This window comes from Narcine bancroftii, chromosome 5, assembly GCF_036971445.1.
Source record: "Narcine bancroftii isolate sNarBan1 chromosome 5, sNarBan1.hap1, whole genome shotgun sequence".
In the NCBI taxonomy this organism is placed as follows: Eukaryota; Metazoa; Chordata; class Chondrichthyes; order Torpediniformes; family Narcinidae; genus Narcine; species Narcine bancroftii.
This window is the reverse complement of record NC_091473.1, coordinates 5,344,938-5,357,439: the sequence shown is the minus strand read 5'-3', so window position 1 is coordinate 5,357,439 and position 12,502 is coordinate 5,344,938. Positions and strand designations below refer to the sequence as shown.

General features: G+C 44.0%; 1 long non-coding RNA gene across 1 annotated transcript in view; it reads left to right on the top strand.

Moving 5' to 3' along the window:
- LOC138763065 (uncharacterized) overlaps positions 1-12,300 on the top strand; it is a 48,562-nt gene extending 36,262 nt beyond the window's left edge. Inside the window, exons 3-4 of the long non-coding RNA XR_011357302.1 lie at positions 10,329-10,376; positions 10,824-12,300. This is a non-coding gene — a long non-coding RNA (uncharacterized lncRNA). The remainder of the gene's footprint in view (positions 1-10,328; positions 10,377-10,823) is intronic.
- Positions 12,301-12,502: the final 202 nt, after the last annotated feature.

Sequence of the window (12,502 nt, the reverse complement as noted above, 5' to 3'; positions counted from 1 at the left end):
AAGGAGAGATGATGGGCAGGTGGAAACAATAGTGGGGGGGGGGGGGGGCGATGGGAAGAGGCCCATTTGGAGGCATGCGTGGGTGATAGGCAGGGAGCCAAAGTGGGGAAGGGGAAAGAAAGTGAGCAACAAGTACTGGGGCTAAGGAGGGTTGTTGGAAAGAAGGGGATGCATGAGCAGAACTGGGTTGACCAGAAAGGGAAAGAAAGAAAGCAAGGGAATGGGGGGGTTGGTCAGAATTGGAGAATTCAATGTTCGTCTATTTGGTTGTAATTCCCCAGGCAGATTGTGAGGCGCTGTTGCCCGAAGTTTCATTTGGCCTCCTCCCTTCCTGTTGGGTGACCAGTGACGGTCTTCACCCTCACCCCTTTCGAGACATGGAGCATTGCAGCCCAGAACAGGCACCTTGACCCACAATGTGCTAACCTCTAGAAACCTGCTCCACAACAAAGTTAACCCATCCCAACCTCACACCCCATGAACTCTCTTCATTGTTCCATCCTTGACAGCTTTTTATAAATGTTTCTTGCCATCAAGATTTTTTTTTCTAATCAGGTTTGTCCCCTTATTTTGAACTTTCAGATGAAATATAATGTAAAATCAGTTGTGGGACAACTTTGTTTCTTTCAATGACATGCGTCACAGCGGCTGCAGTCTTTCAGGTTTCACCACACAACTTCTACTCCCTTTTGTTCAGGATTAAGTGATCAGCAGGATGGAATCAAGTCTGGAAGTCCGTCTGGTGGTAGTATAATAAACCAACTGATTTTGATGATAAGCTGGAAGCTTCTATCCGCATTTATAGAATTTAATTATCTTTTTTTTTAGACACACTGCACGGTAACAGGCCATTCAGCCTACGAGTCCATGCCTCCCAATTACACCCAATTGACCTACACCCCCGCTATATTGAGAACGGTAGGAGGAAACCAGAGCCCCCAGGGAAAACCCACACAGATTCAGGGAGAACGTACAAACTCCTTACAGACAGCGTAGGATTCGAACCCCGTCCCGATCGCTAGAGCTGTAAAGGCATTGCACTAACCGCTATGCCAAACATGGTATGACAATGGTATTTCTGAGTTGCTAGGTTATACTGTCTGTCCACTCTCAGTTCTGTTGCAGAACCTCAATCAGAAATATCGACTATTTCTCCCCCTCCCCAGATGCTGCCTGACCTGTTGAGATCCTCCACCAGTTTGGTTTCACCTCCAAATGAATTGTGACATCTACCCTTGCTAGCTCATCCACTTTATAGCCAGTGCCTCAGAGCACTGGAAGACCCAAGGAACCTGGAAGTCTTAAAGATAGTCTCTTGCTGTCCTTCACATCTGGATAACTTGAACAAAAGGGAGTAGAAGTTATGAGGTGAAACATGAAAGTCTGCAGACACCATAATTGTAGTACAGAGATTCTGGTGGAACTCCGTCAGTCTCACAGTGTTCATAGGAGGTAAAGATGTACTACTGACATTTCGGCCCTGACCCCTTCCCCAAGATCTTTTCTTTAAGTTATAATTCCGACATGCATAGACTTTAATAAAACAATTAACAGGTCATATCATATACATATGGATAGACAATACGCAAAACTACATTAGGCTCTCCCTTGAACTAAACAGAGGGTAAGTTCTGTCTAATTTATTGAAATGATCTATGACAAACATATTTAACAAGTTAAACAAAAAAAAAACCTAAAACTAAATCTAATCAACCCCCTCCCTTGAATCAAGGTTACCTTGTAGAAAAGGATGTAACTATATGGATCAAATACTAACCTCCAGACACCTTCAGAATCATCGGAGCATCCAAATTTCTTAAATCTTCCAATCGATGAATGGGCCCCACATCTTTTCAAATTGAAACTTTCTACCTGTAATGTTGACCTTCCTCAAGGTCTTAGTGACAAGACAGGCTGGGGAAAAGGGAAGAATGGGAGCAGGAGGAGTACAGACCAACAGACCAAAGGTCTGTTAAGAGGAAAGGTGAGAATTGATTTTGGCTCTGTGAGAGGAGACAGAGGGAAAAGGGAGAAAGAGAGAGAGCTGGGGGAAAGGAGACGGGGGAAGAAGCTGGGGGGAGGGGGCGGTTTGGTTTAATGGAAACCGGAGAAGTCAGTGTTAATGCCATCCAGTTGGAAGGAGCCCAGATGGAAGATGAGCTGTTGTTGCTCCGATTTATGAGTGGTTTCAGTCTGGCAGAGCACGAGACAATGGACGGACATGTCATCAAGGGATGGGATGGAGAATTGAAATGGGTGGCCACTGGGAGATCCACACTATTGCGGCGGACAAGCCGAGGTGTTCAATGAAGCGATCTCCCAGTTTGTGCCCAGTCTCTCTGATGTAGATAAAGCCACAACGGAAGGACCGGATGCAGTAGATGACCGCTTCAGATTCAGAAGAGCAATGTTGCTTCACTTGGAAAGACTGTTTGGGGCCCCAAATAGTGGTGAGGGAGGAAGTGTGGGCTCAAGTGGAGTTAAGTCAGGGTTGTGGAAATGTCTGGTTGGACCATGCCCGGAGCACTACCACGATTTCTGAGGGCTACATTAAACGGAAGATATGTTGGCCTTGCAGGGATTTACCGGAATTAGACCCACAGTTACAAAAGTGAGATCTAATAAACTAGGATTGCTTTGGAATTTAAAAATGTCTATAACATGTGGTTTGTCATCCATTTGCAGGAAGGTGATATAATGTAACAATGTTATTCCAAATAGAGTGGAGCAGATTGGAACAATTCTCTTTTCAATCAATCCTAATGACCATATTCCTGCCAGTAAATATTTTTCTTCCTGCAAGGACTCAATCCCATCCTTCTACTTTCTCTATCCCCTATCCTGATTACTTAATTTTCCATAACAGTTCTGATGTGTCGTTTTTCCTTAAGCTTGGACTTCAGATAACTGGCCCTTCAACTGCATCTATTCCTTCTGCTCTCACCTCCCTCTTCTCCCACATAGAGGCCTACCTTATGCTCATTCTCCCACCCGCCCCACTCCTTCCCCACCAGTCTCCATATTAGAACTTGGGTGATTTGAGCCCATGATCACTCGGGGTTCCTCTGGGTGCATCAGTTTCCGCCCACATCCCATAAAACACATGCAGGCTGGTGGTCACTCATGGTGAGTGGTTGATCCTGGAGGCTGATGAATTTGGGGAGAAGGCAGGGGATATAACTAAAACTAGGGGAATAGGATTTCTCTGAGCTAGTATATATAGGATGGCCAAATAACCTACAGTATGTTGTAAAGAAATATGAAATGATGTAGATATATCCATTCATTAATTTTTATTTTTAAGGTAGACATACAGCATGGTAACAGGCCATTTCAGCCCACAAGCCCGTGCCGCCCAATTACATCCAATTAACCTACATACCTGGTACACTTTCAACTGTGGGAGGAAACAGGAGTCGCCAGAGAAAACCCACGCAGACGTGGGGAGAACATACAAACTCCTTGCAGACAGTGTGGGATTCGAATCCCAGTCCCGACCACTGGTGCTGTAAAGGCGCTGCGCTAACCACTATGTTTGACAAATATATTCATGTTAGTAGAATCTTAGTCTAGTCATTGCAGTGGTTCTCAACATTTTTCTTTCCACTCACATTCCACTTTAGGTATTCCCTATTCCATCAGTGCTCTGTGATTAGTAAGGGATTGCTTAAGGTGGGATGTGGATGGAAAGAAAAAGTTTGAAAACCACTGTTTTAATCATTCCTCATTGACTCGTTATGTGCATGGTTTCATAACTCCAAAGGAAATGGGCCAATGACAATTTTTCTCAAGCAAAATATTTCAGTAACAATTGGGTCTAGATTCTTAACCTTCCCTTCCCACTCACATCCCACCTTAAGCAATTCCTTACTCATCACAGAGCACCTATAGCATAGGGATTACTTAAGATGGTGCGTGAGTGGAAAGAAAAAGTTTGAGAACTACTGAGTTAACTGAATTGTATTTCTCAGCCACTTCACTACAAATTCATTAATCTGTGCCTTTGCATGGCCAGCTCATAATTTTACCAGTCCCCTTTCATATTTCAGAGTTTCCTTTCAAATGTCATTAATTTTTCACACTGAATTAAAAAGGAATTAACTTGCAATCCAGTCAATTTAACACTTGGCAATTCCTCCATAATTGAACTAAATCATGTGGGGGAAACCGAGGACAACTCAAACCAGCGACAAGGTCAAAATAAAGGGCCCTTAAACAATTATTAAACTCTGAGAGATGTCCTTTTGAACTTTTTCCCCGTTTAAATTTGGCATCACAGATCAAGGCACTTTTAGTTAATAATCACCTCACAAGTGAATCGATGAGCTAAGTTGGGTGGGAATTTTTAGATAAAGCGAACATGGTTTATTCTGTGAAGCTTTCTCACACATCTTTTGGGTTTGGAGAATTATTGAATCTTTATGATGGTTGTGTCTGAGAGGATTGCATTGCTGGTTGTCCAGTGAAATTTGTTACTGATTGATGTGGGTCAGAGGGGACATATAGATTTGAAATATGCAATAGGTCAGAATAGTGCTGTATGCTAAATTGGAGGGTAAGAAAGTGTCCCAGAAAGATTATCAACTAAAGAAGGCAAGAGAGTTAAAGAGTACAGAACTAGTCCCTTCAGCCCATTGAGTGTGCTGACTATCAAGCATCCACACACACTAATTCATCACCACTTTCTAAAGGCCATTTAGGAATGGGCAATAAATGCTGGCTTTTCCAGATCTCAAAAATAAATATAAAACAAAAGATCAGGTGATGAGTTTATTTTTCTTTAATTTAATTTTAAAACACAGGGCAGCATGGTGGTGCAGCCTTGTAGCACTGAGACCTGGGTTCAGTCCTGCTGTCTGTGTGGAGTTTGCATGTTTATAAACTTGCCCGTGGGCAGGTTTGTGATTTGCAATAATTGACCCAGCCATTAATTCAGCCATACAATCCCCCTGGAGAAGACAACCTTATAACAAGTATTGGCTGTGCCTGATGCAGTGAATGTGAAAGAACCCATTTTATAATTAAAGGGCACAATACTGCAACTTAAGGAAATCTTAAATAAGAATGGAAAATGCAGGAGTTAGCAGGCCAAGTGCCATCTGTGGAAAGGATAACAGTTAATGTTTCAGCCTTTCCTTGGCTGTAGGAAGATCAGTAATGTGAAGCATCAAGATGCTGTCTGACCTAACGAATGCCAGTTCACACCAAGACACAAGAGAAACTTGTCCGTGAACTACTCTTTGCAGACGATGCCGCTTTAGTTGCCCATTCAGAGCCAGCTCTTCAGCGCTTGACGTCCTGCTTTGCGGAAACTGCCAAAATGTTTGGCCTGGAAGTCAGCCTGAAGAAAACTGATGTCCTCCATCAGCCAGCTCCCCACCATGACTACCAGCCCCCCCACATCTCCATCGGGCACACAAAACTCAAAACGGTCAACCAGTTTACCTATCTCGGCTGCACCATTTCATCGGATGCAAGGATCGACAACGAGATAGACAACAGACTCGCCAAGGCAAATAGCGCCTTTGGAAGACTACACAAAAGAGTCTGGAAAAACAACCAACTGAAAAACCTCACAAAGATTAGCGTATACAGAGCCGTTTCATACCCACACTCCTGTTCGACTCCAAATCATGGGTCCTCTACCGGCATCACCTACGGCTCCTAGAACGCTTCCACCAGCGTTGTCTCCGCTCCATCCTCAACATTCATTGGAGCGACTTCATCACCAACATCGAAGTACTCGAGATGGCAGAGGCCGACAACATCGAATCCACGCTGCTGAAGATCAAACTGTGCTGGGTAGGTCACGTCTCCAGAATGGAGGACCATCGCCTTCCCAAGATCGTGTTATATGGCGAGCTCTCCACTCCAACCGAGACAGAGGTGCACCAAAGAAGAGGTACAAGGACTGCCTAAAGAAATCTCTTGGTGACTGCCACATTGACCACCACCAGTGGGCTGATCTCGCCTCAAACCGTGCATCTTGGCGCCTCACAGTTCGGCGGGCAGCAACCTCCTTTGAAGAAGACCGCAGAGCCCACCTCACTGACAAAGGACAAAGGAGGAAAAACCCAACACCCAACCAACCAATTTTCCCTTGCAACCGCTGCAACCATGTCTGCCTGTCCCGCATCGGACTTGTCAGCCACAAACGAGCCTGCAGCTGATGTGGACATTACCCCCTCCATTAATCTTCGTCTGCGAAGCCAAGCCAAAGAAGAAGTATATTTGCATGCTATGGATGAACTATATTTGTACAATGTACAAGCTGTCTACATACTCTTTATAACATGGTTTTATTTGCATCAGTATGAATTTTCATTAATAATATTTTTAGCTTGATTTGCCGTGAACATATTTGTTGATAGGTTTTATATTCTTGACGTAGTTTAGTTAAAATCTCTCTATCCTCTTTAATTCTTAAAAATATATAAAATATTGATGATGCCATTTTGCAATTTCAGCTACTTGCTGACGATCTAATTTTTGAGTATTGCTACAAAGCACTTACTGATCCATCACATTTCCATTTAACAATCGGCCTTCACTTGGTATATACCCTGTTTAGATGCATCTCATGTTTGTTATCTGGTTATTCACTTTGAAAATGTTATACACTATAAATGTCACAGACCACGATAATACTGCAACACCTCCAGGTGATAAGAACTATTCACTCCTTCAATCTCACCCTTCTATCGAAGCCTCCCACTACTACATCAAGTGGGCACCTAATTTCTGCAGCTCACTCCCACTCTGCAATTCACCCCCTGCATTTTTTTCTTTCATTTTCCTTTGAACTGCTTCGAAGCTTCACCCATGTGCTCCAATTCCTTGAATACTATTAATTTCTTCTACCGTTTTTAAATTTATTTATTCAAATCCCCATGCCTCATCTCCTCAAGATTCTCCTACTCTCAAAATTGCATTGTGTGTGGATTTACTTCTGAACTCCCACAGTTTTTGGCCCCTATGTGATTTACTGTATTGTGCCATTTAACTTCATCTGTCTGCTCCTCTCAATCCCCATTTCATATAATTCAGCAGTAGGCCAAGTTGCAACGGCTCGGACATCCAAAAGTGAGCATCTGCAATCTCTTATTTTCAATATAAATTGTTTAGGCTAGTGTTACAAGCCCAGAGGACCCCAAAATCCAACAGCAATAGAAATTCAACAAGGCAAATGGTTAAACAAAGTTGTGTTTAATTTTCTTTAAACATAAAACAGGATCAAACTTTAACATATTACTATTAACTTAACCTAATTTAACCCCCTTTTAATTCTAAGCACACGTGTATGTAATGTGTATATGTTCAGGAAGTTTCTTTGTTCACAGTCCAGTGATTCACTTTTAACTCCTCCAAGGTATCAGGCAATTCTTATACTGTGCACAGAATTTAACATATATGTTTCTTCACCATGTTCTGGTGATTAAAGTTAAATGGTTACTGCTTAGGAAGGCTCTTGTTGGTTTCAGAGAGATATTTGTTGCTCATTGGACACACACAAACTGATTCCCTCCAATCAGTCAAAGAAACTTGCCCCATCGTGGGTCTTCCAAAATTACATCCTCTTCTTCCAAATCCCCACAGAGTTCCTTTTGTTTCCCTTGTTTCAAGAGAAACACTCTAGCCAGCCATTTCCTCTTTTAAGCACTACAAGGGTTTTGAACAGGCTAAACTCAGAACTCACAATGCGTCTTCAAAATGGGGTTTTTCAACAAGCTGCCAGCTTGCCATTTTGCAGCCTCAACTGCTACGGTAGAACTGATTTCTCTCTCTCTCTAAGAGAAGAATCTTGTTTGTCTTTCTTCTCTCTGCTTATAAAAACCAAAACTTCTTGCAAGGCTCCAAACCCAATCTTTGAAAGATCTTTATCAGCACTTGTGTCCAGACTTTTCATTTGCACCTTCTTTTGAAGTTCTTTCCCAAAGCAGTCCATTGTCTTTTCCAAAGCCACTGGTGCCTGCATGCCTGGCTTCAGCAAAGCTCTTGCATTTTAAATGAAATGTGTTTTGTTACTCAGCTTGTGAAGTGACCTACACTAAACCCCCCCCCCAATCTATCTCTTTTAAAGAAATTTTTATATATAAAATATATAATATAACCTGTAACACCAGAGATAGAGTCATACAGCATGATGTCCCAACTTGCCGAGCCAACCAAAAATCTCCCTCCCACACCAGTCCCACCTGCCTGCCTTTGGCCGATATCCCTCTAAACCAGTGGTTTTCAAAATGCCCCCCAAAACTCACACTCACATCCCACCTTAAGCAATCCCTTACTAATCACAGAGCACCTATGGCATTGGGATTACTTAAGGTGGGATGTGAGTGGGAAGGGAAGGTTGAGAATCATTGCTCTAGACCCAATTGTTACTGAAATATTTTGCTTGAGAAAAATTGTCAATGGCCCAACTGCACACATAATGTCAATTAGGGACGATTAAAACAGTGGTTTTCAAACCATTTTCTTTCCACCTTAAGCAATCCCTTACTAACCACAAAGCACTTAAGGTAAAGGAATTACAAGCTGAGTTTTTTTTTGGGGGGGGGGGAATTTGAAAACCACTGCTCTAAATCCATCTTTTCCTCGTATCCAATTCTTTTCTTACATGTTGCAATAGTACCTGCCTCAACTACCTCCTCCAGTAGCCTGTTCCATACACCCACTGTCCTCTATGCAAAACAAAGTTACCCTACATGCTCCTGTTAAATCTCTCCCCCACCTCACAAGCCTGTGTCCTCTGGTTACCGATTCCCCTACTCTGGGCAAAAGACCCTCTGTGTTCACCTTATTTATTCCTCTCATGATCACCCCTCATTCTCCCGTGCTCCAAGGAATAAAGCCCCAGGCTGCTCAACATCTCCCTGTAGCTCACCACAATTATTCAAACAGGGATTACTTAGGTCAAAACTTTCAATGTGAAAGCCATGTTAACTACTGAATTTAAAACACAATGCTGGGGAAACTCAGCTGGTCAGTGGACTATGTAGCAAAGAAATACATGTCTAACATTTAGGGCTTGAGCCAATCAAGGTATGAGCAATATATCTTGCTCTGAGTATGAGTAGGTGCCTAAACAAAATGGTGAGGGAGAAGAGCACAGTCCCACAGTAATAGGTGGAAAAAGGAAGGAAGGCCACACCACAAACAGGGGGAGAGGGAGGAGAGCTGGAGGAAAGAAGGCAGAGGTATGGGGGAGAGAGGGAGAACAGGGAGTAGGCTAGCAGAAGTCAGTGTTAACATCATCCAGTTGAAGAGTGCCCAGACAGAATATTAGGTGCTGCTCCTCCAGTTTACGGGTGGTCTTGGTTTGACAGTACATGAGGCCATAAACAGACATGTCAGCGCAGGAGTGGGGTGCAGAATTAAAATGGTTGGCCACTAGGAGATCCTTGTCACTGATGCGGATGGAGCAAAGGTGCTCAACGAAGAGATCTCCAAGTCTGCGGCCACTCTCTCCGAAATAGAGAAGGCCACAATGGGAGCACTGGATGCATCAGATGACACCCACAGATATACACTTGGAAGAACTGTTTGGGGCCCCAAATGGTGGTGAAGGAGGAGGTGTGGGTGCAAGTGTGGCCCTTTCTATGGCAACAGGGAAAGATGCCCAGGGGGGTGATTGGTGGGAAGGAATGAGTGGACAAGGGAGTCCCAGAGGGACTCCTGTGCTCCAAGGAATAAAGAGAGGGAAAGATCTGTGTGGTTCATGTCATTGATAGAAATTGGATGAGGATAATGTGTTGGATGCAGTGGCCGGTGGGGTGGTAGGTGAGGACAAGGTTTTTGTTGCATCTCTGAGCAAAGGTGCCAAGGGCAGATGAGTGGGAAATGGAGGAGATGCAGGTTAGGACTAAGTTGATGGTGAAAGAGGGGATGTTGCCAGAATTCAGGAACTGAGTTACAGGGAAAGCTTAAAACAGGTTAGGACTTTTATTCCCTGGAGCATAGAATTGATAGAAGTTTAAATATTTAAAATCTTGATGGGGACAGACAGAGAAAATGTAGACAGGCTTTTTCCATTGAAGGAAGGTGAGATTTAAACCAGAGGACATGGGTTAAGAGTGAAAGGGGAAAATGTTTAGGGGGAACTTCTTCACACAGAGAGTGAAGGGAGTATGGAATGAGCTTCCAGGTGAGGTGGTGAATGCATGCTTAATTTTAACATTTAAGAAGAATTCAAACAGGTACAGGGATGGGAGAGTATGGAGGGCTATGGACTGGGTGGAGGTCAATGGGACAAGGCAGAAAAAAAATGGTTTGGCACAGACTAGAAGAAGCCTGTTTCTGTGCCGTAATACTCTATGGATCTTTCTCAGATAATCTGGACTGGATAACCTCATCTAGTAAGAAGATATGATGTCACGGTATGTGCAGACTTTCATATTTTACTCTTAACTACTGAATTAACTTGATGAGTTTCCTACTTTCACTTTTAATTTGTCCTTATTCTGTGGTTGCCTCTCAATACACAAGTCTTACCCTCCACTTCACCACTTTATTCTCTTCCTTTCTTGCTCCCTTATTTCTCTTCTGTCCTCTGCTCCTGTATCTTTCCCAGTCACCATGGGTTTATCTTATCTCAATTATTCTTTGTCTCTATTTTTGCATCCTCTCACTGCACCTCTGTACCTATCATTTTTTTCGCCACCTCCAAATATTCGCACCTTTCTTATATAAATTTTACCCCAAATCTTCCACTTTTCACATTCTCCCAGCTCAGCATTATCCAACTTCCCCATTTGATTTGCTTCTCTCATAGTTTCCTCTCTCTATCCTTTCCTCATTTTCACTTTCTATCTTTCTCTCTGTAGTGACATCTCTATCTTGAACCTGGTGGGACCGTGAAGGGTCACGTGGCCTCTCCGCTTGGGAACCTGGTGGAAGTGTGGATTGTGGAGAATCACATGGCCTCTCTGCCTGAGAACCTGGTGGGACCATGGAGGGTCATGTGGCCTCTGCTGGGAACCTGGTGGGAGTGTGGATTGTGGAGGGTCATGTGGCCTCTCTGCCTGGGAACCTGGTGCAAGTGTGGAGGATCACGAGACCTCTCCGCCTGGGAACGTGGTGGGACCGTGGAGAGTCACGTGGCCTCTCCACCTTGGAACGTGGTGGGACCATGGAGGGTCACGTGACTGTTCCATCTGGAACCTGGTGGGAGTGTGGATTGTGGAGGGTCATGTGGCCTCTCTGCCTGGGAACCTGGTGCAAGTGTGGAGGATCACGAGACCTCTCCGCCTGGGAACGTGGTGGGACCGTGGAGAGTCACGTGGCCTCTCCACCTTGGAACGTGGTGGGACCATGGAGGGTCACGTGACTGTTCCATCTGGAACCTGGTGGGAGTGTGGATTGTGGAGGGTCATGTGGCCTCTCTGCCTGGGAACCTGGTGCAAGTGTGGAGGATCACGAGACCTCTCCGCCTGGGAACGTGGTGGGACCGTGGAGAGTCACGTGGCCTCTCCACCTTGGAACGTGGTGGGACCATGGAGGGTCACGTGACTGTTCCATCTGGAACCTGGTGGGAGTGTGGATTGTGGAGGGTCATGTGGCCTCTCTGCCTGGGAACCTGGTGCAAGTGTGGAGGATCACGAGACCTCTCCGCCTGGGAACGTGGTGGGACCGTGGAGAGTCACGTGGCCTCTCCACCTTGGAACGTGGTGGGACCATGGAGGGTCACGTGACTGTTCCATCTGGAACCTGGTGGGAGTGGGAGGGTCACATGACCGCTCCACATGGAACCTATGTTACGACATAGACAGCAGCAACAGAAATTCACCAAGACAATGGTATCTTCAAAACAATCATTTTTATGAATAACTTAATAATATAAAATCTTACTTAACTCCTGTGTGTGTGTGTGGCACAATTCTTAAGTGATGATTTTAAAGTTCAGTCTTACAAATCTTTTGTTTTGAAACTCAGATTCTTTAAACTGCTGTTCAAAAGTTCTTAACTCATAAATTCTTGTAGATTTGCTTTCGGAGAAATATTTCTTTATATCCATGACTTTTTCACAAATTCCCCTCTCTTGAGTGGAGGTTTCGAAACTTGTGTTTCACATGATTTCACAAACTCAGGCACGGGTCAGGCAAAATAACCATCAAAATGGTTATGATCCAGAAACAAGAATGATCTTGCTTTCTTTTACCCAGCATTGGGTCAGACGCAAGCGGCTATTCCAATAACTACACCATCATTGCTCTTCCTGGACAAGAAGAAGCAACAACCTTGCCCATCTTACAGAATGTTACTGCATTTCTGACACTAAATGAATCTGGTTGAATACTTAAAATGCAGCTTTCAAATGTATTTAATCATATGACTTGCTTTGATCGCTACTGGTTTTGTTTGAAGTTCACCTCTTCCAAAAGTTAATGAGAAAATGCTTCCGGCTGTCTGCTCGGACCAACAAGCAGAATGATTGTGTGTGTACACACAGGTGCTTCTGAGTAAATATCCATTGTCTCTAAACTTTCAAAAGCACAATCCAAAA